Below are 23,815 nucleotides of genomic sequence, written 5' to 3'. Positions count from 1 at the left end.
GAAGTGGGGTTCTCCCCCAGGTGACGTGGCGCGCCCCGGTTGGCCGGAGGCGGCGGCGGACGCTGTCCGGCCGGGGACGGACGTGTCCGGCCGGCGCGAGGTGTTTTTTTTAGGGTTTTGGACGGGGAGATCCGAAATTTGGAGAGGGGGATGTATATATAGGCATAGAGGGAGCTAGGAGTGTCCAAATATGGTGCGGTTTTCGGCCACTTGATCGTGATCGAATGCTCTAGATGATGGAGAAGGTTTTGGTGGGTTTTGGGCCAACTTGGAGGGGTGTTGGGCTGCAACACACACGAGGCCTTTTCGGTCCCTCGGTTAACCGTTAGAGTATCAAACGAAGTCCAAATGGTACGAAACTTGACAGGCGGTCTACCGGTAGTAAACCTAGGCCGCTTGGCAAGTCTCGGTCCAATCCGGAAAAGTTTAATCCCCACACATGAAAGAAAGGTAGAAATGACCACCGGAGCAGAACGAAGCGCCGGAATGCAAAACGGACAATGGGGAAAATGCTCGAATGCATGAGATGAACACGTATGCAAATGCAATGCACATGACGACATGATATGAGATGCATGACAACGACAACAACACATGGAGACAAAGACCCGAACCCGAGAAAATAAAATAACTTAAAGCCGGAAACGGCAAGAGTTGGAGTACATATTGGGAAAGTCATATCCGGGGTGTTACATGATGGTGTGCATGCCATCCTGCAATATAGGTCATCCGATCTATATCTAATGGATAGGAAGGAAACTATGGCAATTTGCCCGCACTCCTCTCCACATTTGCAGATAAGGCCTTCCCTTGTTCACCCTTTTCTCTCACAAGATCTTGATGTTCCGTGCAACAAATGTCCATCTTGCTAGTAAGAATAGAAATTAGAGATATACCACTTCTCGAATCTTGAAACTAACAACATTCCTCCCTTATCTCATCAAAACCGCCGAAGGAATATATTTTGAGCGAAACATAACATATTTTTAGTGATACACGTATTTCAAAACTAATCTCTTTTTTCTATCAAATCGGTGAATATGTATTAATATACTTTGATCATGTGGCAACACATTGCCACATTGCTAGTAGTTAATACTGCTGTATAAATTTTTGGACACCAAACAAACGGTGGAGTACATATACGAGGAGAAGAGGCGCACGCACGCAGTTGGTCTCTTGCTGTCTCGCACACATGAGAGTTATGTAAAGGCACCGTTAACAAATAAAGCCTAAAACGATTGCTGCATGCGCGGGTACCGGGTATGTGGTGGAGCACACCTTTGTAGGAATAGTCAGCTAGTGTGATAATTTGATCCACATGAGTTGATGGTCGGGACCATAGGTGAACGACCTGGAGGCGGTGGCTCGCCAGTTGCCACAAATCGAGTAGCCACATTTAAAATATCATTTTTTTAGCGGGGTAAGAGTTCCAATTTTCAATGGCGTGTTATAAGTACTTAGTTTTTAAAACGATTGGTACGGAGCGAAAATGGAATTTATAACTACTACCTCCTTGGCATATGGTTGTATGGGGTTATGTTGTGAGATGTTGAACCTGGTAGTTCTAGGGAAAATACTATGGTTTAGATGTTGGTTTTCAGTAATGAAAATCAGATGGAGGAAAACCTTCTTTGATAAAAAAACTACTACCTCCGTCCTGGTGTACTAGTCCCCATCGTATTTTGGGTCAAAGTTTCTCCATGAATTTTACTTGTAAAATGTGAATGGAAAACAAGATTTTGTTATACCCAAACAAAAACGGACTGGAGGGAGTGATTGCTCTGACACGGACGCAACCTCTCATAGCGCATGCATTGAACCGGCGCGCCGGCCAAGAGGGCCCCACTCGCTGCAGGCCCGGCTGAACACGCCTCCTCGCCGCATGCAACCGGCTTCAAACTGCCCTGCCTGCCTCCATTGAATCCGCGCGTGTGCTGACAACACGTCCTTCCGCGAGCCGGGCGGCATTTTAGAACACAAAAAATGATCAAAATATAATTAATTACGCATGGTCTTGACTTGTTGTGCTCGCACTGGTAGCAGGAACTGGAGGTTTTTTCTTTATTTATAACTCTCCTCACATTTTTTGGCTTTGAAGTGAATCATGGTTTTGGACATTATCTATGAATGTGCAGATATCTGTGAACATGAGTTTGATGTGGAAGTTGAACTTGGAATGTTGGGCTTGCGCGTGAACTATACCATGTCCAATGCTTCGTCTATTATTGTTTGGAAAGTAATTGTTGTTTTTACATGACCCTAAAAAAATTATTTTGTGCCACATTAGTAGATGCATGGATATCACAACAAGCATGTTGACTGAATAACCATTTGAACCTACCTATTATGAAGGAAAATTTGTATTGACAATAGTTTTAGATAGCAGGAGACGCCTAGCCTGCTCTGCCTCTTCTTGCTTCTTTTTGGCTTCTTCCATCTCTTCTTTGGCTTGGGTGAAGAGAGCATCTGATTGCTCTTTTCGCTTCTTCAGAAACTCAACTACATTCTCAAGGGTTGCTCCACGCTTTCTTTCAGCCTTTACTAGAGCCACGAGGACACAAACAGTTGATGACTCCACCTGGCTTGTGTGTAATCCAGCATCATCTAGGAATTTGCATGTTGTGTCTAATCTAGCATCATTAGGGAACTGACACCTTGTGTGTAATCCAGCCTCATTTTGGAAACATGATCTCGAGGTTGACCATACTTCCCTCCTCGCAAGAACTGCATCCTGACATGAAGTTACTTCTTTTTTAGATCAATACTCAGAACAATCCAGATCCATTTAGTAGAAGCCAGATAAACAGGACTCGAAGAAGTGAAATCAAAAGGAAAAAAAATATAAAAACAGACTACAAGGTGAGAACACCCACTTCCTACATCAAGCTAAAAGCGAAAGCACTAGGACAATTAAGACTCTTCTTATTACACATCGAAGAACACGAGGCTAAGAGAAACATAAACTACAACATATACACATTGAAGAACACGAGGCTAAACGAAAGTAATTGAAAGGGTGTTACTTACCAAAGCTCGTTTTACAGGTTCGGTGCAGATCCTCTTTAACTTGCCATACTCCTTGAAGATGGCCCCAATATCCTATGTTTGGTATTCATTGATCCTCTGCATGTTCGGACTCGTAGTTTTAAAATCTCAACATGGCAAGAAAAATATACTAGTAGTAATACTCACACATATTGTAGGCAACATTAAAGCACTCGTCTGCCATGTTAGAGCATCTCCAACAGAAGCACAATGTGCGGCGCTTTAAAAAAGCGTTTACAGTGCTGAGATCGAGAAGTAGAGATAGAGAGTAGAGACTAGAGAGTATAGACATAGATAGTTCTCAACATAGATATAGCATAGATAGATAAAAAAATAGATAGTTCAACTACTCCTCATCGTCTGACTCCTCCTCAGTGATTTCCTCGTCCGACGTCTCAATGTAGGCATGAATATACCGATTGTCATCGGATTCCCAGGGTGACGCTGCTCCTAGCCTCATGTTGAATTGAGCGTCCGCTTTTCGTGTACGCTTGTCCTTGCGATAGGTGGATCACTCCGCCCTCCTCTTCTTCCTCTCCGCCCTCCTTTGCATGTAGAACTCGCTGTCGGTGTCAAAACCGGCAGATCTCGGGTAGGGGGTCCCGAACTGTGCGTCTAAGGATCGAGGGTAACAGGAGACACAGGACACGATGTTTACCCAGGTTCGGGCCCTCTTGATGAAGGTAATACCCTATGTCCTGCTTGATTGACTTTGATGAGTATAGGGGTTACAAGAGTTAATCTACCACGAGATCGTGATGGCTAAACCCTGGATGTCCAGCCTATATGATTATGATTGCTTCTACGGACTAAACCCTCCGGTTTATATAGACACCAGAGGGGGCTAGGGTTGTACAGAGTCAGTTTACAGAGAAAGGAATATTCGTATCCGCACGCCAAGCTTGCCTTCCACGCAAAGGAGAGTCCCATCCGGACACGGGGGAAAGTCTTCTATCTTGTATCTTCACGACCCATTAGTCCGGCCCATGTTGCATAGCCCGGATGCCCGAGGACCCCGTAATCCAGGACTCCCTCAGTAGCCCCCGAACCAATCTTCAATGATGACGTGTCCGGCGCGCAAATTGTCTTTGGCATTGCAAGGCGGGTTCCTCGTCCGTAGATCTCCAAGCATCTAAACCAAAGGACTATATTCGTATCTACATCTTCGGTCTTTGGTCTTTGGCTTTACATTAAATGTTATATCCTTCGGCTTTTGTGCCATCGCCGCTCTAGCTCTCACGTGTCAGATGAATACGAAGGGTCCAAGCATTTTTACACATAACACCCGGGCCGTGTAAGGAAGGCGTCTATTTAAGGAGATTGAATCTTAGATGCCATTCCACACTAGGTGGAAAATCCTTATAGCTTGTCACAAGAAACCACGCAAACTTGGCCAGCGCTCCGAGTTCTTGTTCCCGCCCCCACGGTCTGCAAAAAGGCGATTGGGAGAGTTGTTCTATATCCCGCTCCTAGCTGACCAAGCTCCAGATGCAGGGATATCTCCCCCCTGTGGATCTAGTCCCCGTTCGGGCGGGATTAACCTCCTTTACTGGCGAAGCCCTGGCGGAACATTTCCCAAACCCTTCAGAAGGGGAGCGAGTATGTTTCATTTCCTTTCTCCTAAGAGGCGTTGGATTTCCAATCCATCCTTTACTTCGAGGTCTCCTGGAGTACTATGGCCTTCAACTGCACAATCTCACGTCGGGCTCCATTCTGCACATCGCGCGTTTTGTCGCTCTTTGCGAGCTATTCCTAGGCTGCAGGGCCCATTTCGAGCTATGGAGGAAGCTTTTCTGCCTCGTACCCCGCTCCCAAAATGGATCCATATTTGAGGTGGGCGGGGAGGGAGTCCTGGATTAAGGGGTCCTCGGGCGTTTGACCTGTTGGACATGGGCCAGACTGATGGGCCGTGAAGATACAAGACATAAGACTCTCTCCCGTGTCTGGATGGGACTCTCCTTGGCGTGGATGGCAAGCCCGGCGTTCGAATATGAAGATTCCTTTCTCTATAACCGACTTTGTACAACCCTAGCCCCCTCCGGTGTCTATATAATCTGGAGGGTTTAGTCCGTAGAGGCAATCGCAATCATATAGGCTAGACTTCTAGGGTTTTAGCCATTACGATCTCGTGGTAGATCAACTCTTGTAATCCACATACTCATCAATATTAATCAAGCATAATGTAGGGTATTACCTCCATCAAGAGGGCCCAAACCTTGGTAAACATCGTGTCCCCTACCTCCTGTTACCATTGACCTTAGACGCACAGTTCTGGCCCGCCTACCCGAGATCCGCCGGTTTTGACACCGACATTGGTGCTTTCATTGAGAGTTCCACTGTGTCGCCGTCGGAAGGTTTGATGGCTCCATCCACCATATGCAATGATGCTTCCCTAGGGGATGTTTTTCTCCCTGGCCAGATCTTCGTATTTGGCGGCTTTGCACTGCGGGCCAACTCGCTTGGCCATCTAGAGCAGATCGACAGCTACGCCGCAGGTCACCAGATTAGTTTTGGAAACCTGGATTATGTCACTGATATCCGAGGAGACTTGATCTTCCAAGGATTCACGACCCCAACCTCCGTTCTAGCCTTAGAGCTGAAGCGCCTCGCCAGGACCGAAGACGGGATTTCTAAACCCGCCAGACTATTTGTGGCCACTAGGCCCTGTACTGGAGAGACGGAGGAAGCAGTGTCGCCGGCAACCATCACAAAGCCGGACTCTTCCCCGGACACTGGCTCCAAACTCTCAGAGTCATCATCGTGTGAGCTAGGCCAAGGAATTCCCTTCCCACCATGCTCCACGGATTCTTTTCTCCCTTGACAAACCTCACCGTTAAGCGAGGCTCTGGACTTGATGCGATCCCTCGTAATTACAGAGGAGCAACGTCTGAACTACGCCTAGCCCAGACTAGGGGCTGAGAGCGGGGAATTTTACGCCCACCCACCACCCACTTTATAGCCACTGTCGAGGACTTAACAGACATGATCGATTACGACTCCGAAAACATCGACGGTATGGACGATGATGCCGGAGAAGAGGAGGCCCAAAACCCGCTGTTTACCAGACGCTGGACGACCACCTCTTCGTATGACGTGTACCTGGTGGATACACCCAAAGAAGCTAACAGCGATGGCAAAGAAAACCCAGTCGAGGATAAACCTCGTGAGATACAGCCAAAGCACCGACGACACCGCTCTAAATCACGCTGTAGCAAAGACAACAATACCCGCACGAGAGACAACAATACTCCGAATGATGCCGAAGACCAAGAAAACCCCATCGAGCAAAACTCTAAACAAGATGATCGGGAGGATGGGAAAGTTAGCCCTGATGAACTGGCTGCAAACGAAGACACGGAGGACAGTAATTACCTTCCACCCTCCGAGGATGAGGTGAGCCTCGGCGACAAAGACTTTATCGTGCCCGAGGAACCTCTCGAGCACCTAAGCAACGGCTAATAGCCACTACAAGGATCCTGAAAAAGAAACAGTAGAAGCTTCAAGCTGATCAAGATCTACTCAACGACAGATGGACTAATGTCCTGGCAGCCGAGGAATACGGCCTCGTGCGCCCAAACAAAAGTTACCCAAAGCGTAAACTGCTACCCCAATTCAACGACAAGGCACGCGAGCCCGTACCAGCAGCACATAATGCGGCTGACCGACCACCACGTGACCGGGACAAAATGACAACTCAAGCCGAACACCGACCCATACTATCTCGCTGTAAAGGCAAAGACACAACCATTCATGGATAGACATATGACCTGTGGTAGGACCTGATGAATAAAGCAGGTCCAACCAGATAAATCTATGGATCACGGGGGCGTGCCCCGACGCACGAGACGGCTAGCAAGCCGAACATGACAAGCACAATCACGTCCGGGCCGAAAACCGCAGACGGACTCCATCCAAACTACGTCGTGATCTGGCCCGATATAGACGTGCCGCACACCCCCTCTGCTTCACTGATGAAGTAATGGAACATGAATTCCTAGAAGGGTTCAAACCCTTGAATATCGAATCATATGATGGAACAACAGATCCCGCGGCATGGATTGAAGACTTTATTCTCCATATTCATATGGTCCGCAGTGATGATGTTCATGCCATCGAATACCTCCCCCTAAAACTCAAGGGACCGACCAGGCACTTGCTGAACAGCTTTCCTAAAAACTCTATTGGCAGCTGGCAAGACCTAGAAGACGCCTTCCACGACAACTTCCAAGGCACATACATCAGACCTCTGGATGTCGATGACTTAAGTCATATAGTTCAACAGCCCAGAGAGTCAGCCAGGAAATTCTGGACCAGGTTCTTAACTAAAAAGAACCAGATCGTAGACTGCCCGAATGCCAAAGCCCTAGCAGCCTTTAAGCATAGCATCCGCGACGAATGGCTCGCTCGACACATCGGCCAAGAAAAGCTGAAGTCCATGGCGGCCCTCACGACACTTATGACCCGCTTCTGTGTGGGCGAAGACAGTTGGCTAGCCCTTAGCAATAATAATGCAGGTGAACCTGGCACCACCAAAACCAAGAATAGCAATGGCAAGACCCAACGCAACAGACATAAGCATCAAAACAATGGTGACAATACTGATGACACGGTGGTCAACGCCAGATTCGGTGGCTCCAAGTTCGGTCATTGGAAGAAGCCATATAAAAGGAATAATCAGGGCTCTTCTAGGTTGGACCGCATACTCGATCGTCCATGTCAGATCCATGGCACCCTTGATAAACCAGCCAATCATACCCATTAGAGCTGTTGGGTCTTTAAACAGGCCGACAAGTTAAATGCCGAGGACAAGGAGAAGGGGTCGCAAAGCAAGATTGACGACGAGGAGCCTCGTCCATTGAACAGAGGGGGACAGAAGAAGTTTCCCCCCAAGTCAAAACGATGAACATGATATATGTTACCCATATCCCCTAGAGGGAGCGCAAACGTGCGCTCAGGGACGTCTATGCGATAGAGCCAGTCGCCCCAAAATTCAACCCATGGTCATCCTGCCCGATCACCTTTGATCGCAGGGACCATCCGACCAGTATCCATCATGGCAGTTCAGCTGCAATGGTTCTCAACCCAATAATTGATGGATTCCACCTCACCCGAGTCCTCATGGACGGTGGCAGCAGCCTCAACCTGCTCTATCAGGATACAGTGCGCAAAATGGGCATCGATCCATCAAGGATCAAGCCCACCAAAACTACCTTCAAAGGAGTTATACCAGGTGTAGAGGCCCATTGCACGGGCTCAATCACATTGGAGGTCGTCTTCGGATCTCCAGACAACTTCTGAAGCAAAGAGTTATTCTTCGATATCGTCCCTTTCCGTAGTGGCTATCATGCACTGCTCGGACGAACCGCGTTTGCTCGATTCAATGCGGTGCCGCAGTATGCTTATCTCAAGCTCAAGATGCCCGGACCACGCGGTGTCATCAGAGTCAATGGAAACACAGAACACCCCCTCTCTACTGAGGAGCACACCGTGGCCCTGGCAGCAGAAGTACAGAGCGGCCTTAACAAGCAGAACCTTAATTCGGCGGCCATGCTCCCGGACACTGTCAAACGAGTCCAGACTACTCTGCACCAGGGAAGTCCAGCCCATCAGGAGCTCGACTAGCGATTCGGCCTCCATCTCAGTCCTGACCAAATGGCGGCATATGTACCGCGTCTACATAACTATGCACTCAAAATACCATGGGCACAGACAGAGGCATAACTTGATTATGGTCCACAATACGGCTCGACCTTCCCAGGACACACATACTCTTACTTTTCTTTTTATCCTTTTCAGGTTTCTTTTTCACAGGCCCCTCTCGACGGCCTGATAATCGATCCTTTCGAAGGACGGACATACCAAGGTGGCAAGTAGCACAGACGTGTGGGGGAATCTCTAGATGTTCTTCTTAACGATCATTCTACCTGTTTTCAGGACCCGTACGTAGCCCCCCTTGGTCTTGGCATGTTAAATAGCCACTGTTGCTTATCGCACTATTTATACAAATACGCTTTGACGTACTAATCAAAATCATAATGGAAACAGTTTGCGGCCCAACTTATGTGGCACTAGCTTACTACTTCATTTTATTTCGCTATTCTTACCGATTGCATCCGTACACTTTGGTACGCTGTAGTTCGCCAGGGGCTTTATTGCGCTCCATACTACGGCAACATGTTCGAACACTTTTATAGTATATTTCAGCCCTCGAATTTAGCATTATATGCATTGGCTCTGAATCATGTCTTTGGTCAATAGTTGGGTTGACCGGCTCCTGTACTTACTACCTTACGTTCTGCTCTATCGGCTAGGGTATTAAAGGGAGAACTACTGCGATTGTGTCCTAGTTTATCCGGATGATCACCTCAGTAGAGAAAGCCGAAAACTGACTGTCATGATGCGGCGTGAGCCGGTCAGCTCTTTGGAGGTTAAAATCTCCTGCGATTTTTTCCGCATTATGCGACGGATCGGCTTTCACCCGATCAGGTGTCTACAACACCCTAGTCCGGACTAACGAATACTAGGGGCCACGCCTACATTTTTATTGTCAAACTCCTATGGCTAAGTGAGGGTGATAAAGCCACATAGTCTGATTGCCTGGTTCGTTGCGCTAAACACCTCCTTCAAGGACCAAATTCTTGGATCAAGACTGTTTAGATTCCATCCCGAACACCCTCGTACTACCTACATGGGGGCTGAAGCCGACGACTGGCCAACTATCAGATTTAATAAAAACGACCGCACAAGAGGGAATTTTTTTAAATAATAAACAAGCATTACATTACATAATGGCTTTGTTTCATCATACAAGACAAGATAACATGAATGTATTCACTCGAAGATAATGTCTTTTGAACACTGGTCCTCTTCAATGCGGGACCCCTTGAGGACATCATCAAAATACCGCTCCGACGTGCGGCGCTCCTTGCTAGCAGGCAGTCCCTCGGCCGCAAGCTTGACGGCGTCCATCTTCGCCCACTTTATCTTGACACGGGAGAAGGCCATCCACGCACCTTCGATGCAGACTGACTGCTTGATGACGTCAAGCTGGGGGCAAGCATTGACCAGCCGCTTCACGAGCCCGAAGTAGCTGCTGGGTATGACTTCGCTAGGCCAGAGCCGGATTACTAAATCCTTCATGGCTAGTTAGGCCACCCTATGTAGTTTGACCAGCTGTTTTAGCTGATCGCTAAAGGGGACCGGATGTTCTGGCGCAAGGTATTGCGACCAGAACAACTTCTCCGTTGAGCTCCCCTCTTCGGCTCGGAAGAACTCCGCAGCATCGGCAACACTGTGCGGTAATCCGCAAACGCTCGTGGAGAACTCCAAATCCGGGTTAGTAAGAGATTTCTCTTCCTCACATATTTGCTCTGCATAATGAAGGCCTTACCCGCCGCGATTTTTCTGGCCTCTTGGATTTCCTGGAGGCCGCCCTGGGCTTCGACCAAGGCATCTTGTGTGCTTCGCCAGGCCTTGGTGAGTTCGGACTCTTGATCCGCAATGCAGCACTGCAAGGACTCGTATTTCTTCATAGCGTCCTGGAGGTCCTGCAGGACCTCAGCGACCCTGGCCTCATGCTTTTCGCGGGCGGCTTGTTCCTTTGCCGCTCTCTCCTCGGCCTCGGCCAATGCCTTCTTGAGGGCCTCCACCTCGGTCACCGCTCCTAACAAATATCATGGCACTATGGTCAGCACAAATCATTCATCCTTGCTGGATATACAAAAGGTCATTGCATACCTTGCTTGTCTTCTAGCTATTTTTTTACACGGCCGAGCTCTTCCTCGGCCCTCTACAGACCCTGTTTTAGTCCGGAGACCTCAGCAACATGAGAGGTCATAGCCAGCAATGACGCCTGCTTATTCACATAAGACATATTTGGTTAGTCTCCTGCAAAAATTACTTGATCCCCTGTCCGGCCTTTCCTCCCGAACACCGGACAGAGTCTCAGGGGCTACTGTCTATACTATGACATTATTTTTATACAATTGAGTTGCTTACCTGAAAGCCTGTTAGGAGGCTGGTGCAGGCTTCATTCAGTCCGCTGTTAACGGACTGAACCCTCTCAATCACCGTACCCATAAGGACACGGTGTTCCTCAACAATGGAAGGACTTTGCAGCACTTCCAATAGAGTATCTGGTGCCTATGGATGGATAGAGGTCATCGGGGGAATTGGTGCACCTCCTTCTTTCGAAGGAGGCTGCTTGCCGGATTCCGGAGCCATATAGGTCTCCGGGGTCGTATTCGGCTGGGGGCCAAATTGGATATGGCCCCCATCGCCAGTCTCCATTGGGATCTGCTCCCCCATGTGTCCAGTGCCCGAGGTATCATCCTCTGGCGCCACCGTGACGGCCTCCTATGCCTCCCCCTGAGCCGGGAGGGTCCTTCGAGACAGCACTTCAACATCCTCCGTAGTCTTGGGAGAGGAGGCCACCGGAAGGGACCCGCTGTCAATCACCTTTGGATCCAGCGAATTTCCCGAAGATGAGGATCGCTCAAGGTCGGAGCGAGCCGGACTACAAGTGCATGATTTAACATGTTAAAATTATGAAGTAAAGAAGGTGGATATTTGTGTGCGTCTTTGAGTACTTATGATTCGTCCAGGGGTTTATCCCTGGGGCGCCACTCAAAGCTGCCGTCAATGTCCCAAGCGGAGCTGTCCGTCGCGGAGGCCTTCCCCTTCTTGGACGCCTCTACCTCCAGATGCATGGATGCCGCCCTTTTCTTCCCTCCCCCTCTAGTGAAGAATCACTTTCCTCCTCCTCATCGTCTCCATCGCTGTGGGAGGAGTGGGTCTCGACGTCTTCGGACGTTACGTCCGAAGTGCCCTTACGGTGGAGACAACTCCTAGTCTCCTTGGCCTTCTTCTTTGCCTTCTTCTCCGGCGCTTGATAGGGCGCCGGAACCAGCATCTTCATCAGAAGCGGGATAGCTAGTTCTTCGGGCAGCGGAGCCGGACACTGAATCCGCTCTGCCTTCTTTGTCCAGCCCTAAAAAAACAAATAGCGAAGCTTAGGCATCTTCCTTGAGTATGCAAGTAAAGGACACACCTTGAAATACGGAAAACTTACCGCACTAGCGGGATGGGCCAGGTCTTGCCCACGGTCCTCGGTCGTCGCCGACCATGTCTCATTGGCCTTCAAGAGCACCTTCCAGATGTATTCATGCATAGTGCCGAAGAGTTGTTGCAAGGTCTGGTGCTTGGCCGGATCGAACTGCCACAAATGGCAAGTCCGGCTTTGGCACGGAAGGATCCGCGAGGGAGCATCACCTGGATCATGTTGACAAACTTGACGTTCTTGTCCACCATGCTCCTGATGCGCGTCTGAAGTGCCGTCAGCTCATCCGATGAAGACCAGTCCAGGCCCTTCTCTAGCCAGGAGGTGAGCCACATCGGGGTGCTAGACTGGTATTCAGGAGCCGCGGCCCAGGTGGCGTCACGAGGTTCTGTGACGTAGAACCACTGCTATTGCCACCCGTTGACAGTTTCCACAAAGGTACCCTTGGGCCATGTGACGTTGGGCATCTTGCTCACCATGGCACCTCCACACTGTATGTTGGCCATCCACCACTTTCGGCTTCACATTGAAGATCTTTAACCATAGTCCGAAGTGGGGTGGGATACTGAGGAAGGCCTCGCACACGATAATAAATGCCGAGATATTGAGGAAGGAGTTGGGGTCCAGATCGTGGAAATCCAGCCCGTAGTAGAACATGAGTCCATGGACGAATGGGTGGAGAGGAAATCCCAACCCGCAGACAAAGTGGGGGATGAACACAACCCTCTCATGGGGCTCCGGGGTGGGGACAATCTGTCCCTTGGCCGGAAGCCGGTGGGCGATTTCCTTAGCTAAGTACCCGGCCTCCCGGAGCTTGGTGATGTCCTTCTCCTTAAAGGAGGAAACCATCCACTTGCCCTGCGCTCCAGATCTGGACATGGCTGGAGTGCTTTTTTGAGGTGGGAAGGATGGAATCTTGGGTGCTAGAGCTCGAGAAGGGATGGGCAGAGAGAAGGAAGGCGTGGGTGAAAGAGGTGAATCCTTATCCCTTTATAAAGGAAGTGAATATCAAGCACCTCCCCACTCACCTTAAAACTCACCTATTCCCCAAGGGTCGTGCAGGCAGCACGGTTGGATTACCCATGCCCGTATTGATGAGAATCCCGCAACAAGGGGACACGATCTCTGCTTTGACAAGACGTGCCAATAAAACCGCATCTTGAAACTTGAAGCGGGAAGCTAAAAACAGTTCGAAATAATGACCGGGTTCTGACATGATGTCACGCTACAAAAAATGTCAGCAGATTGGACTTGTAAAATATTATACACTCTACGGTTGTGTGTGGTACCTTTTTTGCAGAGCCGGACACGTTTTCTGTGTTCGTAGGGTGCTTTGGGGTATTCGGAGAAGGAACCCGCTTTGCAAAGCCTAAGACAATCTGCGCTGGACACCTCGTCATTGAAGCCTGGTTCAGGGGGTACTGAGGGAGTCCTGGATTAAGGGGTCCTCAGGCGTTCAACCTGTTGGACATGGGCTGGACTGATGGGCCGTGAGGATACAAGATAGAAGACTCTCTCCCGTGTCCGGATGGGACTCTCCTTGGCGTCGATGGCAAGCCCGGTGTTCGGATATGAAGATTCCTTTCTCGGTAACCGACTTTGTACAACCCTAGCCCCCTCTGGTGTCTATATAAACTGGAGGGTTTAGTCCATAGAGGCAATTACAATCATACAGGCTAGACTTCTAGGGTTTTAGCCGTTACGATCTCGTGGTAGATAAACTCTTGTAATCCACATACTCATAAATATTAATCAAGCATGATGTAGGGTATTACCTCCATCAAGAGGGCCCGAACCTGGGTAAACATCGTGTCCCCTACCTCCTGTTACCATCGACCTTAGACGCACAGTTCGGGTCCCCCTACCCGAGATCCGCCGGTTTTGACACCGACTGGCGGCACCGAAGTATGGCGCATAGCCGGAACAGGATACCTTCCCGGCACTCCGAAGAAGGCATCCGAGGAGTTTCCCTCAGAGTTGTTCTATATTGAAGACTTCATTCTTTCGGACCCAATCCGACGTGGCCTACCTGAATTTTCCAATAGCCCGTAGAAACGCCACAGCTGGCGCCCCCGGAGCCTCGAGGAGGAGGATAATGCGGAAGTTAAGAAATTATTGGACAAGATAAAGGTACTCGCCCAGTCCGGACTTTCCATAATTGAAGTCATGGTGATTTCCATAACGTGTGGTGTCCAACCACTCAAATCGAGAGGACTCCCCATGTGGAACTACAACGGGGAGGATGATACATCCCGCTATGGGCGTAAGGGTCCGGATAACTTCACCGCCCTGGCCGCCATGTTGGCTGATCTTTACAAAGGGGAGAAAGAAGAATTCACTCGCCTCAAGTGCCGAGATGGATTTTCCATGTACAACCCCCTAGCTAGGTAAGCTTTCAATCCAACACCTCACTTAATCTTCTTCCTGAGTCGTAATTAGTCAATCTTAACCCGACCATTTTTGCCAGGAATGGAGAAAGGCTACTACAGGGATCTACAACCCCGCTCCGCAGCCGGAGGACCATAATCGGGACCTAGATCCCGGATTCGAGGAGGATCCGAATATATCCGTGGAGCTCAAGGAGGGGGTCTTTTATCACGCGACCTCTGATGGCACATAAGTGGCCATCGAAGCCGATTACCTCGATCTTCTTCCGTCTTCCCACATAAGAGCCCAGGGAGCATCTCCTCCAAAGGAGTCTTCCCATTGTGCCTCACCCGCTGCACTGTCTCGTGCTTCAAAGGGGCGGCGCTCGTCTCGCCACGCCGCATCGGGATCTCCCTTGAAAAGGGTATGCCGACACAAGGTGGATCTTCGAAAAGAAAGGCGGACGACTATTCTTCCAAGCTCCGACCTTCCTTAAAAAGGTACGGCTTTTGATACGCCCTGCGGCAAGCATACCAAACTGTGACGTTTTTCTCCTCCCCCATATTTCAGGAAGAGCACTCACCGGACTATATCCGGAGACCTCGTTGGACACACGTCCATCAATCTGACCCCGGACCCTGCCTCTAGGGCTAGAGTCGATATGGGTGACATGCCGGACTGTCCTCTCTCCGACGATTTAGACAATGTATCCGTCACCAACTCCGAGGTGGAGAGTGCCATGAACCATCGACGCCAGAGGGCCGCCATGCACGATCCTACCTTTACTGAACAGGCATTTAATGCCTTTAGTTCGGCGGACGCATACATCCGAACTGCTCGGGATGGGCTTGCTGGGGCCACTCGCCAGCTTTCAAAGGATATGCGAGTAAGATCATTTTGTGTAGATTTAATAGCCATATACCAGTAGCCCCCAAGACTTGAAAATAGTTGAAGCAACTGATTTTAAGGATCTATGTGTAATCAGGTACTCACGGAGAAGAACAACATGCTATCTCGGGAGCTAGAGCAGTGTCGGACGCAGCTGACTGCTGCTACTGCCGAACTGGAGAAGTCCAAGGAGGCACCAATTGGTAATGTTCCCTTCTGTCTGGAAAAATAATCATGTGCCAGTCATGTGTATGCAAATGAGCACAGTTTCATTTTACAATGGCAGGATCGGCGACGCAGCTAGAAGGGAAACCGAAGGCCGCGCAGGCGGACAAAGAACATGCCGAAAGGCAAGAGGCTACTGGTCAACGTGTAGTGACACGGACCAGGGACAAGAAGAACAAGCTGCAGGACGCCAACACGCAGCTCGGCGAAGAGCTGAAAGATGTGCGAGCCCAATTAGCTGACGCCTTGAAGGAGAACAAAAAGCTGAGAGGCGGCATATTCAGTATGCCTTTTAACTTACTGTCGTATAGTTCGCTGATGCGAATCCTGGCAAGTTTTATGTCTACAGTTGTGTTGACTGGGCGGCCCGAAGAAGAGGTGTTCGGATTTCATGGCGGCCTGCTACAAGAGCTGTCAAAGGTGCATGAGCAAGCACGGAAGGCGATGCGAAGCATTGCTAAGGCTTTATGGCCAGCCAATTCTCCACCAGGAAGTATGGAGGACCTTGTGAATTTATTCAAGGGAGCTCGGCACCGTTTTGGGCTATGGAAGATATCAGCATGCCGAGAAGGTGCTCGGGAAGCCTAGGCCATGGTAAAAAGACGATACACCAGACTTGATCCCAATCATATGGCCTGGGTCGGACCTCGATGATCCGACGGACAGGAAATTCCGGTCAGCCTGGTGTATGACCAAGTGAAGGTGGCCGCCAAGTTCTCCCAACAAGATTGTAAACTAGACAGCCTGTTAGAGGGTCTAGAGGGAAGAAGTTTTTGAGTCTAAGTAGCAATGTACTTTTTTCAACAAACTTGTCTCCAGCCGAATTTGTAAAAAGATTGTCATGGCAGACTTTCTTCTTAGACCTTCAAAACCCCGAGGTTAGGAGTGTTTCCGAATACTATGCCATAGGTAAACACCAAAGTATGTCCGGAAACCGGGCAGTACGGTCATCATTGCTTGAATAGACAAGTTGTATTTGAGGAGTTATGTTATATTACATTTGATTGTAAGAAACATCTTCCAGAGGGAATAGTTCCGTTAAGGGTTCCTTTCCCTGGGCTAGTATGTAGTTCTTTGTGCATACCTAAGCTGTGATGCTGAAAAATCACAGTACGCGTTTATACTCTGGGGTTTTATAGTGCCACGAGGGCAGTTCCCTTTCACTCACCGACCAATCATTCCCTTAAGGACGCTAGCTTTCGACTTGATCCGTCTGAGGTACATGTCCGGACGACCCAGCTATAACAATCGCAGAGGTGCTCCCTTTATGCCCTAGCCAAACAAACGGGAACGTAGGGCATAAGTACGGGAGCCAGGCAACCCAGCTTGGCAAAAACTTAAGTCATAAAGGTGCATATAATGGTGAAGAAAAGACATATATGGATAGATGACATATATATATATATATATATGGTGATCTCGATGTTCAAAGAATAATAACAAGAATAAGATTCTTGTGAAAAGAAGCCCCCAGGTATTGTGGGGTAAGTGCATTTGAGGATGTCTACCCTTCAGGTGTACGGTTTATCCGAACATGAACTAGAAGTCGTATAGAAATGAGGCAAAAAAGGGAAAATCTGTAAAAAGGAGGGAAGACAGAATGAGAAAAAAGGTATATGTGCGGACTTCGGCGTAGAATCGTCGGAGCCTTGCAGCGTTCCATGGGTTTGGATCCAAGCGATTATCCGAAGCATTGCGAAGACGATACGCTCCTCCAGTGAGATCTTCATCTATAATGAAGGGACCCTCCCATTTGGGCTTGAGCTTGCCTTTTTGTTTTCTGGTAGGCGTAAAACTAGTTCACCGACATTGTAGGTCTTTTCCCGTACTTCTCTACTTTGGTATCGCCGGGCCTGCTGTTGATGGAATGCGGAACGGGCATTCGCGAATCGCGCTCCTCCTCCAGGCCATCCAGGTCGTCCTGCTGATCGATCTCAGCTTCTCTCTCTTCATACATGCACACTCGAGGTGAGTCATGAATAATGTTGCAAGGCAAGACTGCCTCTGCACCGTACACCATGAAAAAGGGGGTATATCCGGTCGTGCGATTGGGCATGGTCCGCAGCCCCCAGAGTACGGAATCGAGTTCCTCGACCCAGTGTTTGTATGATTCTTGGAGAGATCGCACTGGTCAGGGTTTGATGCCGCTCCTTATCATGCCGTTTACCCGTTCGACCTGACCGTTTTTCCGACGGTGGTATACGGAGGCGTAATCAAGCTTCATGCCCAAGTTGGCGCACCAAGTTTTCACCTTGTCGGCTGTAAAGTTAGAGCCGTTTTTTTTGACTGGGAACTATAGGGGAAACCCCCACAGCATATCAAAACTTTATTGAAAAAGAGAGATCAAGTACAAGTACAAAGGGGGATTACAAGAGGTAATCAAACTAAGCTAAGTTAAGAAGGAAGAGAACCAAGATAAAATTACAAAAGAAAGACCTCACGGTGGCAGAAATGAAATCCATCTAAGAAGATCATCCTTATAGGCAGCTTTCACCCTATATTGCATTAAGGTAATATCATGGATGAATGCACTTCTCCATTTATTGAATCCAGCTCTCTCATGCCTGAAGACCTTAGCATTCCTGACAATCCAGATATTCCAGCAAGCAATGAACACCACTTTAGTGAAGAATGGCTTCCTGAAGCTCCTGCTAGCATTGATAACCAAATCAATCATAGAGTCACCAGATGACCAATCAATTTGCAGGTAGTTCCAAAATCTGACACAAATTGCAGTTAAAGAAGAGATGATCTCTTGTTTCCCTAGTCTGCAAAGTACAAAGAACACCATGTTCTTGGTGTTCAACCTGTCCATAATAAGCAGCCAAGAAAATACTTTTATTTTCATTATACAGGAGGACTTCCAGATCCAAGCTGTCAAAGGGTTGAATGACTCAGACACAAAAGTATGTGAGTAAAACAACTTTGGTGAGTATCCCTTGGCAGTGCCCCTCCAGAACCAAACATCCTTGGACCCAGGAGCTCCATTCTGGCCATCCAACAGAAACTGGAGAGTGGTCATGTCATCGAAAGCCTGGGTGGACAAAGGAAGATGAAAGTGCTGGAACATGTCCTGAGAGTCCAAGAACTCTTTAACAGTGATCAAGGGGTCCTTAACATAGGAAAAGAGCCTGGGAAATCTGAATTGAAGGCTAGACACCTGATCATCAAGCTGCCAGTTGTCTGACCACATAAGGGCAGTGTCCCTTCATTAATCTTAACCCAAGCACACTCCCTAAAGTTTTGCATGGCCTTGCATATATCCTTCCACCAGAAAGAGCCACAGTCGGAAGTTCCTTGGGGAACTCTGTCATGATAGTAAGAATCCCAAATTAAAGACACCAAAGGGAGATCCTTTTTATTAAGAAAGTTATTTGCATGTTTGAGTAGGAGTGCAACATTCTGAACACCCAGATTTAGAACACCATGGCCTCCCTTGTTTTTTGGTCTGCAAATAAGGTCCCAAGCAGCAAGAGAAGGGGCAAGCTCCCCCCTATTCTTCCTCCAGAGGCATGGTCTCTGGATTCTCTCCAATTGTTTAAGAATTCCACCAGGAACAACCAAGCTGCCAAGGAAGACAATGGGCATAGAAGACAAGGCAGAGTTCAGAAACTGAAGTCTTTCCCCCTGATTTAAAAAAGAGGAGCTAGCTGTCATTCTCCTCTCCATACAGTCCACCAATGGCATAAAATCCACCATTTTGGGCCTTGTAGTTCCTACTGGCAGCCCCAGGTATGTAAATGGCATTTTCCCAATCTGGCATCCAAAAGCAGCAGCTAATTCAATCATGACAACATTGTCCACATTGATGGGAATAATAAAGGATTTGTGGTAATTCACATCAAGACCAGTGGACACAGAGAAAACCTTGAGCATGTCTTTCAGAGCTATAAGTTGGTCCTTGTCAGCAGGCAAAATAATCAAAGTGTCATCAGCATATTGAGTCACAGGGTAATCCTGATCATGACAAGGTATAGGTAGGTGAAGAATGCCCCTTCTGAACATGTAATTGATTACAGTCTGTAGGAGACCAGCAGGTAGGACAAAAAGGAGGGGAGAGACTGGATCACCCTGTCTGACACCCTTTTTACATTTGAATTTCCTACCAGGAACTCCATTAAGTAGAACAGATGAGGTACCTGTGGTCAAAAGCTGCTTCATCCAAAGAATCCACTTCTCATTAAAGCCCTTATATCTCAATATTTGCACTATTGCCTCATGCTCAAGGGAATCAAAATCCTTCTCAAAATCCAACTTAGAGTGACAATTGGTCTCTTGGACTGGTGACACTGGTGTAAATACTCAAAAGTCCACCCAATACAATCCTGAATTGTTCTGCTTTTTATGAAACCATAATGATTCTTCTGAACACACTGCGTAAAGTTAGAGCCATTGTCAGTAATAATACTGTGCGGGACACCATAACGGTGTACGATGCTGGATATGAAGTCTATCACCGGTCTGGCTTCAGCCATTTTAACTGGTTTGGCTTCTATCCACTTAGTGAACTTGTCGACCATTACCAACAAGTATTTCTTCTTCTGGCTTCCCCCTTTAAGAAGTCCGACCATATTGGGCCCCCAGACCGCAAAGGGCCAAGTAATGGGGATTGTTCGGAGGGCAGTAGGCATCATATGGCTTTGGTTAGCGAAAATGTGGCATCCAACGCAGCGCTGCACGAGGTCTTGTGCATCTGCCCGGGCTGTGGGCCAAAAGAAACCCATGTGGAAGGCTTTACTTACAAGGGCCCGGGCTGCGGCATGATGGCCGCCAAGATCAGCGTGTATTTCAGCCAAGAGCTATCGTCCCTCATCTTCGGATATACATCGTTGAAGGACCCCGGTAGTACTTTTCTTGTATAGTTATCCTTCATGAACTTTGTAGGCTTTCGAACGTCGAACGATGCGACGGGCCTTAGTCTGATCCTTAGGGAGCTCGTTCCTAGTGAGGTATGCAAGGAAAGGCTCGGTCCATGGGGCAATTACAGCCATAATTTCGTGGGCCGATGGTGTTATTTCGGTGCCTGAGCCCCCGATGATATCGGGACTGTGTTCAAAATTAGGGGGTATGATCGGCTCCGGGTCGGTGCTCCCATTCTCATCCACAAAGGTGTTAGGTGGGATGGGGATGCGTTTAGCGCCCATGCGATCAAGGATGTCCGCGGCTTGATTACTCTCTCAAGCCACGTGATGAAACTCGAGACCCTCGAACCGAGCTGATATTTGGAGTACAACATTGCGGCAAACTGCCATCTTCGGATCTTTTGCGTCGAATTCTCCATTTATTTGGGATATTGCAAGGTTGGAATCCCCGCACACCTCAAGGCAGTATGCCCATGGAGACAGCCATATGGAGACCATGCAATAGGGCCTCGTATTCGGCTACATTGTTAGAGTCTGTATACAATATTTGGAGCATGTAACAAACTGTGTCTCCTGTGGGGGATGTCATGATGACACCAGCCCCCAGTCCGGCTAACATTTTAGAGCTGTCAAAGTGCATCACCCAGTTGGAATATGTGCCGTACTCTTTAGGGAGTTCGGCCTCAGTCCATTCAGCGACGAAGTCAGCCAACACCTGAGATTTAATGGCTCACCATGGTTTGTATGTTATTTCAAATGGTAGGAGCTCAGTGGCCCATTTGGCAATCCTGCCGGTGGCATCCCGGTTGTTTATAATACCATTGAGTGGTACTTCAGAAGCCACCGTGATTGAGCATTCTTGGAAGTAGTGCTGTAGCTTGCGGGATGCCATAAAGACCGCATATGCTATCTTCTGATAATGTGGGCATCTGGATTTGCATGGTGTGAGGACCGTCGATACGTAATATACTGGTTTCTGGAGTGGGAATTTATGTCCTTCCTCTTCTCGTTCGATGACGAGCAGCGCACTCACCACCTGGTGAGTTGCCAATATGTAATGCAGCATTGGTTCACCGACATTTAGTGCGGCCAGGATGGGGTTGCTTTCTAGCAAAGTTTTTATTTCCTCTAGCCCGGCTGTTGCAGCATCCGCCCGGACAAAGTGGTCCGTGTGTCGGAGCAGGCGATACAGTGGCAACGTCTTTTCTCCTAATCTGGAGATAAAGCGGCTCAAGGCTGCCACACACCCGACTAATTTTTGGACCTGCTTGAGGTCGGTTGGTGTTGCCAATTGTGACAAGGCTCGAATTTGTCTAGGTTTGCTTCGATTCCCCTATTGGAGACAATAAACCCGAGTAATTTTCTGGCGGGAACGCCGAAAACACACTTTTCCGGATTGAGCCTTATGTCATATGTTCGGAGGTTGTCGAATGTGAGGCGCAAGTCATCCACCAATGATTCAACATGCTTGGTTTTGATGACTACGTCATCTACATGTGCCTCCACAGTCTTGCCGATTTGATTTTCCAGGAACGTTTGAATCATGTGTTGGTAAGTGGCGCTGGCGTTTTTGAGCCTGAAAGGCATAGTGTTGAAGAAGAAAGGCCCATACGGGGTGATGAATGCCGTTGCGGCTTGGTCGGATTCCTTCATCTCAATTTGATGGTATCCAGAGTATGCGTCGAGGAAACAAAGTGAATCGTGTTCCACGGTTGCATCGATAATCTGGTCGATGCGAGGTAGTGGGAAGGGGTCCTTAGGGCAGGCCTTGTTAAGGTCTTTGAAATCGACACACAGGCACCAGGATTTATTCTTCTTTGGTACCATGACCAGATTTGCTAGCCACTCCGATTGTTTGATCTCTTTGATAAACCCAGCTTCGAGTAGTTTGGCCAGCTCCTCCGCCATAGCCTGTCGTTTGGGTTCGGAAAATTGCCAGAGCATTTGCTTGAACGACTTCTATCCCTTCAGTATATTGACACTATGTTCGGCCATGGTGCATGGGATTCCTGGCATATCTGAGGGGTGCCAGGCGAAGATGTCCCAATTCTCACGCAAGAACACGTGTAATGCAGCATTGACCGTCTGGTCCAGCTGTGCCCCAATGGAAGCTGTTTTCTTGGGATCCACCAGGTGGACTTTAAATTTGACTATCTCGTCAGCTGGCTTGAAAGAGGTGGATTTGGGCCTTTTGTCAAGAATTACGTCGTCCCTATCCACTATGGAACGCAGTGTGATGGGTTCCTCGGCCGCTAGGGCTTCGGACAATGCCTCAAGGGCCAGGGATGCGACTTTATTTTCGGCACGGAGTGCTATGTCCAGATCACTTGAGATAGTGATAACACCATTGGGCCCGGACATTTTGAGCTTCATATACCCGTAATGAGGTATAGCTTGAAAGCGTGTGAATGCATCTCCCCCTAACATGGCATGATATCCGCCGTGAAAAGGAGCCACCTGGAAGATTTTCTCTTCAGACCTATAGTTTTCTGGTGTTCCGAATACCACATCTAGCTTAATTTTCCCCGAGCATCTTGCTTCTCTGCTGGGAATGATTCCCCTAAAGGATGTATTGCTCTGCTCAATGTGACTCCTGTTCATTTTCATTTTATTGAGCGTGTCCTCGTAGATGAGGTTCAGTCCGCTGCCACCGTCCATTAGCACTCTAGTGAGCCAAAAACTGTCCACAATTGGGTTGAGGACCAGAGCGGCTGGTGCCCGGACTAAGCGGGATCTTGGTTCGTCATCGGCATTGAAAGTAATTGCCGTATCATTCCAAGTGTTTATTGCTGCTACATGGCAGACTTCGGCAAGGTCACGCAGCGCCCGTTGCGCTGATTATTTGATGAGAAGGTCTCAAAGACTGTGAGTACTTCGGGATCATGTTCCTTAGAGTACTTTTCTGTTGTAGTATCGGTGAGCATACCCTCACTGCTCTTGGCCACCTGCCAGAGTATCCAACATGCCCGTAGGCAGAACGTTGGTTCGGTATTCGGCTTCGTATGTATTTGACAAGGCCCGTCGAGCCATTCTTCAAAGATTGTTCTGTGTCCCATAAAGGGCTTCAATTTCTTGTCCACGAGATGATGATTAGGTGCCCTATGAGGGTGCACCGTTTTTGCTCGTCCTGGAGATGGCTTAAAGGCCCGCGATTCCCAGCAGTCTGTCTGAGTTTTCCAGGTGCTTTCCATTGCGCAGTACTTTTTTACTATGCATGCCAAATCTGCGAAGTGCAGGACATGATGACGATTGAGGGAATTAAGGATTCCCTCATCCATACAGTTGTTGCGGAATACTGCAATTGCGTCATTGTCGCGGCAGTCCTTTATCTTGTTTTTAACAAGGAGGAATCTATCCCAAAACTGAT

The sequence above is a fragment of the Triticum dicoccoides genome, chromosome 2A, assembly GCF_002162155.2.
Source record: "Triticum dicoccoides isolate Atlit2015 ecotype Zavitan chromosome 2A, WEW_v2.0, whole genome shotgun sequence".
Taxonomy (NCBI): domain Eukaryota; kingdom Viridiplantae; phylum Streptophyta; class Magnoliopsida; order Poales; family Poaceae; genus Triticum; species Triticum dicoccoides.
This window is presented reverse-complemented; position numbering follows the sequence as displayed.